Source organism: Podarcis melisellensis, assembly GCF_964234715.1.
Source record: "Podarcis melisellensis genome assembly, chromosome: Z".
Classification (NCBI taxonomy): domain Eukaryota; kingdom Metazoa; phylum Chordata; class Lepidosauria; order Squamata; family Lacertidae; genus Podarcis; species Podarcis melisellensis.
In genome coordinates, this window is record NC_138547.1 from 38698560 (window position 1) to 38708967 (window position 10408).

At 42.5% G+C, this 10408-nt stretch overlaps 1 long non-coding RNA gene across 1 annotated transcript; it reads right to left on the reverse strand.

Annotated features, from left to right (window-relative positions):
* Positions 1–2110: 2110 nt before the first annotated feature.
* On the reverse strand, positions 2111–8134 carry LOC309362211. The gene is made up of 3 exons (XR_014164880.1): positions 7729–8134; positions 6951–7017; positions 2111–2227 (listed from the first exon to the last, which is right to left on the reverse strand). It is a non-coding gene; the product is annotated as an uncharacterized lncRNA (long non-coding RNA).
* Positions 8135–10408: the final 2274 nt, after the last annotated feature.

Below are 10408 nucleotides of genomic sequence, written 5' to 3' on the forward strand. Positions count from 1 at the left end.
TACAAGACTATTAGCTGGTTTTTCTCTCAAGCCTTTATCCAGAGTGAAGATATCTTCCACCTGGCTCACTGCACACAGAATAATGCCATTCTTTGATGATGCTGGTGAACTGCTGATCTGAATTGTCTGCTTTCAACCTAACTTTAGTTGTATCTTCACGGCTGTCAAAGAAGATGTAGTCAATTTTACCCTTCTGACAAAGACCATCAAAGTCCTGATCCAGGGATTTCATGACTTTTTCATTGTATCCAATGAAATTATACTCAGAGTAAACCAATTAAAACTAGTGAACCTCAATTAATCACTACCCTTAATTTCAATGAGTCTACTTTGTGGGTGTGGTGGTCGTGTTATACACATTTTTGACATAACACCACATAAATCAATAACCGATTGAGTAGTACCCTGTTCAAAACTAGAGTGTATTTTTGGCCACTGTCCCATATATTTCTTTAATTTTACTTTCAGAGAAATAGTCCAAAGATTGAGATTTCATGTCCATCAGTTGAAGAAGAGCTATTTACATTTGTGAAGAGCTCACATCTGTGTATATTTACTGTATGCAGCTGCTATGCTCCTGTTGCTTGTCAGTTTATTGATGTGCAACATAAAATCGTGCCTATCGGTAGTGTCTGTGTGACTCATTCCTTTCAATATCCCAAACATCAGAGTGAGCTTCTCTGTCAATTCAGTTTGCCATAATTTGGCATCCAATTATTCAAATTGGAAAGTCAGGACTTTCCAATAATGTGCCACCATTAATGAGTCTACTTTGAGAATGACTAAAACTATGTATATGTACATTAGAAGCTTGAAATGCAGTAAGGTTGTTTCCCTCTGCTACTTGCCAAGTCACTTTTTATTTCACTTTCATGTCGCTCTGGAATTCACTGACCCTAAAGCCCTGCCAGGCTCTTTCCTTCTTTGTTCTTAGGTGCCTGGCCAAGGTAAGGTAAAGGTAAAGGTACCCCTGCCCGTACGGGCCAGTCTTGACAGACTCTGGGGTTGTGCGCCCATCTCACTTAAGAGGCCAGGGGCCAGCGCTGTCCGAAGACACTTCCGGGTCACGTGGCCAGCGTGACATCGCTGCTCTGGCGAGCCAGAGCCGCACACGGAAACGCCGTTTACCTTCCCGCTGGTAAGCGGTCCCTATTTATCTACTTGCACCCGGAGGTGCTTTCGAACTGCTAGGTTGGCAGGCGCTGGGACCGAGCAGCGGGAGCGCACCCAGCCGCAGGGATTCGAACCGCCGACCTTTCAATCGGCAAGTCCTAGGCGCTGAGGCTTTAACCCACAGCGCCACCTGCGTCCCTCCTGGCCAAGGTACTACTGTTCAATTGTGCATTTTACTTTACCAACGGCTGACCATGTTCTACCTCAGTAAAGACAATAAGAAGAGTCCCATGGCTGGATCAGGCCAATGACCCATCTAATCCAGCATCCCATTCTCACAGTGAACACCCAGACCATGGTTGCTATCTGGGACTTGCACCTACTCAGTCCTGGCGAGTTGACTTACTGAGAACAAAATTAACCTTTTAAGTTACATGCTGAATGATCTCAGCTGTTGCACTTCCAATTGGCTTAATTAATTAATTAGTAAAGGAAGCTAGAGAGACCGTCTATTGTCTGCTGAATGCCTGGGATTAGTGCCTTGCTGATTTAGTTTTTAGGAGAAAATATTCTTTGTACCTTTACACACACACAAATACACACACACCAGTACATAAAGATATTAAAAAATAGTAATTAAAAATATATTTTTATTAAATTTTTGTGTACAAAAACACATGCGTTGTCTCTTTTTTCAAGTTGTGTTTTCTACAATTCAGTTTCATTTGGTGTGAAACATTAGTATTACATACAATGTTAGGTTAGGAAGAAAAGAGGGGGAAAGAAGGGGGAATGGTGTGTGGGGTGGGGTCAGGTGGTTATGTTTCTATTTTTCTACTTAGTGGGGGGCGGGGTTGTGTCAGCATCACTTGTGCGGATTCTCTTACTATTCGCTCGTTGTGTTTCCTTGGTGGTGAGAGAGGTTGGGGGTGGCCTAGGGTGCATTTTAAGGAATCCTCTTCTTCTTTTTTTTAAAAAAATCTGTCATGTGCACAGTAAGCAGCCTACCTGCCCTCCCATACTTACAGAAAAGGCTGGGTTTTCAGGAAACATGGATCCATGGAAAGGCTCCAGAATACAGACCATTGTTGAATGAAAAGCACCCCCTTCCCACCTGGAAAACAAGGTAAAAGTGACAAAAGGAACCTGTACCCCACCCATGAGAATTGCAGACAGATTTTCCTTCCATTTTGATGTTTTGGGGGTACATACTTTTAAATCAATAATTGGTGCAGAATGGTCAAAAACTGCACACCCAAAAAAGGCAGAGCTCTAATTGTCTTATTCCAGTACATTTCCGAGCACAATTCAAAGTGTTGGTGCTGCCCTTTAAAGCCCTAAACGGCCTCGGTCCAGTATACCTGAAGGAGCGTCTCCACCCCTATCGTTCTGCCGGAACACTGAGATCCAGCGCCAAGGGCCTTCTGGCAGTTCCCTCGCTGTGAGAAGCCATGTTACAGGGAACCAGGCAGAGGCCCTTCTCGGTAGTGGCTCCCTCCCTGTAGAACGCCCTCCCACCAGATGTCAAAGAGAACGACAACTACCAGACTTTTAGAAGTCATCTGAAGGCAGCCCTGTTTAGGGAAGCTTTTAATGTTTGATGTATTACGGTATTTTAATATTTTGTTGGAAGCCACCCAGAGTGGCTGGGGAAGCCCAGCCAGATGGATGGGGTATAAATAATAAATTATTATTATTATTATTATTATTATTATTATTATTATTATTATTGCAGTGCTCTACAACAGTGGTGAAGATCCTTCAGTCCATGGAGCTAATTAAGTATCCCCATGTCCCCCACAAGTCTGTTTTGGCCTTGCCATAGTTAACTGAGGTATGCCTCAGTCATATACAAGGTCAGTTGTGACGCAGGCCAGGATGTGGATGGGCCAAAGGGGTGTTATTTGTACTTTCAAGTCCTGAAAATCAGCTGTGCCTTTGCCCTCACTGTTTAATTTCACACTGAATGTGCAAAACCGAGTCACCAGATGCCATTGGGTGAATGACAGGTGGGAGGCCCACACTGCCCATCTGTCAGACTTGGTCCATGGCAGGTGGGGTGGGGAAGATAAGGGTGCAGACAACTATATGGAATCTATCTCCTGCTCTGCTATTTAGGCTTTCATCCTACTCTCATTCTGATACAGAAACCTACATTGAAAATTACAAAACACAACTGCAAGCATAGCCACCTTTATAAGTTGAGTCAATCAGATCAGGGCTCACAACAAAAGCCTGGCTTTAGGAAACCTGTTAGAGTAGAACACATTTAACAGTTTCCAATGGGAAAACGCATAGAAGAAAATGACACGTTTGCTTTTCTGTTGTCTGCTAGCAAGAATTGTGAACTTTTCAAGTGTGTCTGTGCCTCAGATAAATACAAGGGCAGCAAAGAGATTGCTGTGGAATCAGAGTGACTAGTCTGCACCCCTACAATTTCAGTGGTGGTTTGCTGACACTTGAGAGTGCCTTCACAAAATCTGGCAAGAAGGCGAGATACAATGACCCCCACATTGCTCCCGTGAAAGATTGCCACATCAAGCACACCACTCAAGGCACTTCCAACTGTGGAAATAACCTTTTGTAGACCCCTAATGGGGAAGCTGTCAATGTAATGTGCTCATTATTGCATGGAGCTGCTCCTCATGTTGATCAGAGCAGCTGCTTGGAATACCTTGAACAGCAAACTCTGGGGAATGTATATGAATGCCAGACAGGGTGTGATGAGGTGATATAGGTCACTTTAATTGGTATTGCCTCTGGATGACATGAAGGCACCCTTTTTACACTTAAAGCCACCCCTAACCTGAGTTTCACTCTCGTGTTGGGTACATGTCAAGACTGATAGCATGGCACACTGTATCTTTTTTACCAAATAAATAAACAAGATCCTAGAAACATCATTGTTTCACCCTTGATCTTTCTGCAATATAATTTGTAGTCTAGGAACTAAAAACACACAGAAAATACATAGTTGTGACTATAGATAGAACTGTACACATGTATTTACGGTGGTGGCTCCTCTTTTAGGGAGACTGGAGCACTTCTCCACCAAACCCAGTCTGCTCTCAGCCAGAACCTATGCTTCCCTTCTCACTACTTGTCATAGTGGTGTCATTGGCAGTCAGCTCCCTTCTCCTTATTATCAGCGCTGCCCTTGTTGAACTCAACTGAGAGAAGAATGGGGACAAATCTTGGATGAGTTGGCTGTGCCTGTAATTAGCTCTGGCTTTACCTACAGTTCACCTCCTTGCCTTCCACCCTATTGGTTTCAATGGCCACTGGTGACCAGCCACCACTGCATACCTGGAGAGAGATTTTTAATTGGGACCATGAAATCAATTGGCATTATGAGGTAATATCGCACTTGGACTACTGCAATGCACTCTATGTGGGGCTACTTTTGAAGGTGACCTGGAAACTACAACTAATCCAGAATGTGGTGACTGGGAGTGGCTGCCAAGACCATAAAACACCAGTCCTGAAAGACCTTCACTGGCTCCCAGTACATTTCCGAGCACAATTCAAAGTGTTGGTGCTGACCTTTAAAGCCCTAAACGGCCTCAACCCAGTATACCTAAAGGAGCATCTCCACCCTCATCGTCCAACCTGGACACTGAGGTCCAGTGCTGAGGGTCTTCTGGCGGTTCCCTCACTGCGAGAAGCCAAGTTACAGGGAACCAGGCAGAGGGCCTTCTTGGTAGTGGCACCCGCCCTGTGGAACGCCCTCCCTTCAGATGTCAAGGAAATAAACAACTATCTGACTTTTAGAAGATATCTGAAGGCAGCCCTGAAGGCATCAAACATGTTTGATGTTTTATCATGTTTTTAATATTCTGTTGGGAGCCACCCAGAGTGGCCAGGGAAACCCAGCCAGATGAACGGGGTAATAATAATAATAATAATAATAATAATAATAATAATACAGAAACTTAAGAATTTGACCCCAAATCACCTTCTCAAAATCTCAGCAAAATGAGTTTTTGTATAAACTCTAATTATGATGTTATATTGTCTCACGCATGTGCACATGTGCGTGCACACCTGCGCGTGCGTGCGCGCGCGCGCGCGCGCGCACACACACACACACACACACATATATATATATATATATATATATATATATATATATATATCACTGTGGTCAGTGTTTTCTTTCTGAAGATTCCCAAAGTGGCAGATTTACAGGATTTAAGACTGGTTTCCACAAGAGATATTATGGGCAAGGTCACTGCAGGTCATGAAATTTTCATCAAAATAATGGCAGAGGAGCCAATAATACAAACATGTTTGCTTTGTTGAATGGCATCAGTGGGCAAAAGCGTGATCTTTATTGAAGGAAGAACTCCGGTAGAAAATGCTGAGCAAGGGCTTCATTGTGACTTGCAGCCACTTAGTAGCCTTATCCTCCATGAATTTGTCTGGTTGGTTCCACATCTTGTGGAAACCAATCCTATTGTTTGACAATGTGTGAAGAAGTCCTTTGTTTTGTCACTCCTGAATCTCCCACCATTAAACTTGTTTGGATGACACCCAGGTTCTGCTGTTATGAGAGACAGATACACATTTTTCTCTACACTGTCTCCCTATGATGGTTTCTACCACAGTGAGGGGATCACCAGAAAGCCTTTGGTGCTCGATCTCAGTGTTTGAGATGAACGATGGGGGTGGAGATGCTCCTTCAGGTATACAGGTATCCCACCCCCAGGAGGAAGCATTGCCTGTGACAGCCACCTAGTGTTCCCAAGTGATAAGACCAGTGCTAGATGTATAAGTTTTCTGGAGGTGGCTCTACTACTGAGTCAAGGCAGACAAGGAGGAGCTACAATGCAAGAAGGAGCAAAAGAATCTTGCTTGGTCAGATCATTGGTCCATTTAGCTCAGCACTGTCTCCCCTGCCTGGCAGCATCTCTCCAGGTTTTCAGACATGTGTCTTCCCTAGCATACCTGAAGATGATGGGATTGAGCTTGGGACCTTTGGTGAGCAGTTTGTTCTCTGCCACTGAACTACAGGCATTCCCCAAGGAATCCCACCCAACTTGGAGGAATGCTTTCACTCTTATATGTGATCATGAGAAGAAAACAGAGATGCAAGCTCCATATGCCTTAGTCTGCAGAACTTTAGAACAGGAGTAGCCAACATGGTGAGATGGACCTTAAGTCCCATCCTCACTTATCATAGACTATGCTGGCTGTGGATGATGAAACAATAATCCAACTACGTTGGAGAGCACCACATTGGTTTCCCCTGCTTTGGAATACATCAAATGAATTTTGTCAGTCTCTCTTAAAAGAATAAAGAGGGAGAAAGGCCACATCCTTAAAAGGTTTTACTCCCACAAAATCTATTTTTTCCTAAAAGCCATGTCACAAAATTTTCCTAGCTATGTTTGAAAAGAACAGGTGGGGTGAGGGGTGCAGATGTAGTTCGCAAGAAAAAAGATCTACTTGTAAGAGAACTGACAGGAACAGACCTTTTTGGTGACAACTTTGTTCAAGACTGCTCTGGCTTGTCACTCATTCAAAGAACTAATTAATGCATTACAACATTACAACATCCCCCCCAAAAGCAAGATAAAAGTCTCCCCTCCCAATAATATTTGCTGTGTTTCTGTGGTGATGTTCAAAATTAATTACAGTATGGTGACATTTAAATAGGTATATTGAAATAATTAATCTGTTAACTTGGCTGCTTATGGCTTATGAATGGGTCAAAGGAAAGAAGTGATTTCATGTTTTCTGACAGGCATTCTCTTTTCTTTTCATTTGCATCTTAATCCCACCATTAAGGTGGTTTTTTAAAAAGAATAATAATACAAAAATGTTTAATTTAAAACCTTCAAAGTGTGTTTTTTCCTCCACTCTTTTATCCTTCACAACACTTCCTTAGTTGTTTTGAATAGCCTAGAAAAATAAAATAAAAAAGAAGAGACAAGCACATACCATTTAGATAACATGTTTAACCGAAGTGAGCAAATTAATCTTTCCCCCTAATTTATCCAGGTCGGTTCACCACTGAGAGATCTGTACCACAAAAAAACTGGTCGCAAGATCTAGCTAGGTCATGCCACCAATTTTATGGTGTATAAAACCTTGCACTAAATAAACCTTCTGGATACATTTGGGAACAAGTCCTAGTTCAGTAGTAAAGTGCAGGTAGCAACATAAGAGCTGAGTTCTGGTTCAAAGCCAGAACCCACAGAGAAAGTGGCAGGACAGGTTAGAGGCTTCAGGACCATGGATAGCTCTCCAGCTCAAAAGGATTAGGTGACCTGTGTTCAACACTACTGCATGCCACTGCAACTCAGAGCAGAGAATAGTGGGTAAAATGGCCAAGGTAAATAGCATTGTCATGATTCCTGAATCCACAGCAGCTAAGAAAACAGACCAAACTCAGGGCTCTGAACTGACTGCTGGAGATCAAAAGACTACTGCACATGAGGCTGTCAAACAGGAGCCCTCATAAGAACTTGATCACCAAGACATGCAGTGCCAGAACCCAAACTCTCACAACCCTTCTCCTGGGCTGTGATATGCCTCACACTGTACATTACCAGTCCAGTGGTGCAGAAAGTGCCTAGGAAAGAGTCTGTGAAATGGAAGAGAAGTGCTTACCTTCAGGCCAGAGGTTTGGTCTGCTTAAGCTCCAGAGTTATCCACATGGGGAATGGAGAATACCTGCTTTGCATGCAGAAAAAGTCCCTACTTCAATCCCTAGCATGTCCGGTAGACTCGAGAAGGACCTGGTCCTGAAGTTACGGAGAGCTGCTGCAAGTCAGTGTGGACAATACTGAGGTACATGGCTTGAATCAATATAAGGCAGCTTCCTGTGTTCTTAATCAGATCCAATGTTTAATAATATTAAAGGAAAAATAGATGTCAGCAGTGAGAAAAGTATTTGGGTTTTTTTAAAAAAATTCAATGAAAAGCTGTTAAAGGACATCAGTTTCCCATCAGCGTATGATCCTTACTAAGCAGAGAGCCATCAAGTATCAAATATAGCAAATGGTTAAGGATTGCAAAACTGTGTTCCATCTTTTGTTTCTCCCTGCAATTGCCCAATTATTTGACTGATACTTGACTCCAACTCATTTCATCTCTCCCTGTAATCAAAGAAGCACACTGATGGGGAAAAAATATCATTAAGACCCCAATTAATCAGGGAGGCATTGATTTTTGGACAAACAGAAAGTGTTTAGAAATGCAAGCCTATTATCTAGTTCTACACTAGAGCAAAATAGGTCTGTGCTATTCAGAAACCTCACTGCGAAGTCTGTCTGTATTAAATTAATCCAACAGTTGCTCTTGACATATTTTCCTGGCAACTGCTATTATTATTATTATTATTATACGTATATATTATTATTATTATTATTATTATTATTATTATTATTATACATTTCTTAGTCACCGTTCTAAAAAATGACCCAAGGGTGGGCGCGCACACACACACACACACACACAATTTACTCCATAATATTAATAATAAAAAATAATAACACTATGGGAATTAGTGTTTTGGTTAGTTACTATGTTATGTATTTTTGCATTTTTATATTGTAAACTGCCTTGTGAGCCTGTAAAATATTATCCACCACTTGATTGTAAAAAAACACACAAATAAATCTCAAACTAGATCACAAAAAGATAAAGCAATAAAATGGAGAAAGAATTCACAACTATACTTTACAACATATTAGTGTTGAAATACTAAAACAGATTAAGATGACCTTCTTACAGCTTGCTTGCCCAGATGCTTATAGAATCATAGAATCATAGAGTTGGAAGAGACCACAAGGGCCATCGAGTCCAACCCCCTGCCAAGCAGGAAACACCATCAGAGCACTCCTGACATATGGTTGTCAAGCCTCTGCTTAAAGACCTCTAAAGAAGGAGACTCCACCGCACTCCTTGGCAGCAAATTCCACTGTCGAACAGCTCTTACTGTCAGGAAGTTCTTCCTAATGTTTAGGTGGAATCTTCTTTCTTGTAGTTTGGATCCATTGCTCCGTGTCCGCTTCTCTGGAGCAGCAGAAAACAACCTTTCTTCCTCCTCTATGTGACATCCTTTTATATATTTGAACATGGCTATCATATCACCCCTTAACCTCCTCTTCTCCAGGCTAAACATGCCCAGCTCCCTTAGCCGTTCCTCATAAGGCATCGTTTCCAGGCCTTTGACCATTTTGGATGCCCTCCTCTGGACACGTTCCAGTTTGTCAGTGTCCTTCTTGAACTGTGGTGCCCAGAACTGGACACAGTACTCCAGGTGAGGTCTGACCAGAGCAGAATACAGTGGCACTATTACTTCCCTTGATCTAGATGCTATAATCCTATTGATGCAGCCCAGAATTGCATTGGCTTTTTTAGCTGCCACGTCACACTGTTGGCTCATGTCAAGTTTGTGGTCAACCAAGACTCCTAGATCCTTTTCACATGTACTGCTTAGAAATAATGTTTTTAGCAGTCACCAGAAAGGGTAGTGAAGGTGCCTCAATAGGCAGGGAGTTCCAAAGTACAGGCACTGCGACACTCGATCAAATTCCTACAAATGCAGACGTTTATAGAAATACAAAATTTAAAACCGAACAATGGGCTGCATACAAACTAGTCTTACTCAGAGCAGACCCATTGAAAATCATAGGCATGACTAACTTGGGCACATTAATTTAAATGGGTTTGGTCTCAGTATAACTTAGTGGGATACAACCCAATAAAAAAACAGTGAAGCCATATAATAAAAGCACTTACCCCATAAAGAAAAGCAACAGAATCAAGACTAGACGAATCTACAGTTGACCAAAAACAAAGACCGCTGATCAGCGACAAGACACCATCACATATTGTCACATGCCAGAGTGAAGAGGAAAGTTTGGGGGCCAAAAATACTCTGTATTGCCCATGCTGGGGCAAGCATTCTATATATCCATTGCTGATTTCCCAAGTCATCAGGCCAATGGGTTAATTTATGTGGTTAGAGTTTAGTCTAGCAACTGAACTGCTCACTGTGCCAGCCTGCTCCCCACCCAGCATGCTCCCCACCTGGAATGGCTTTTTCACATAAAGTTTGGTTCATATCTCTGCCTAGTCTGTAAAATCAGATTTCTTCCTTTTGCGTAGAAAGAATAGAGATGATGTTGTGGCTCTTGACTGACACAACAAAGGAGGTAGATGTTGACAACGGCAGTGCTGACTGTTGCCTATTGGAACTAGTAGGGTGCAAGGCAGGGAGGCCAATGGTAGGTGGATCAAAAGCAAATGACAGGCGGAACCACCTTCTGAGTTGACTGCAAAT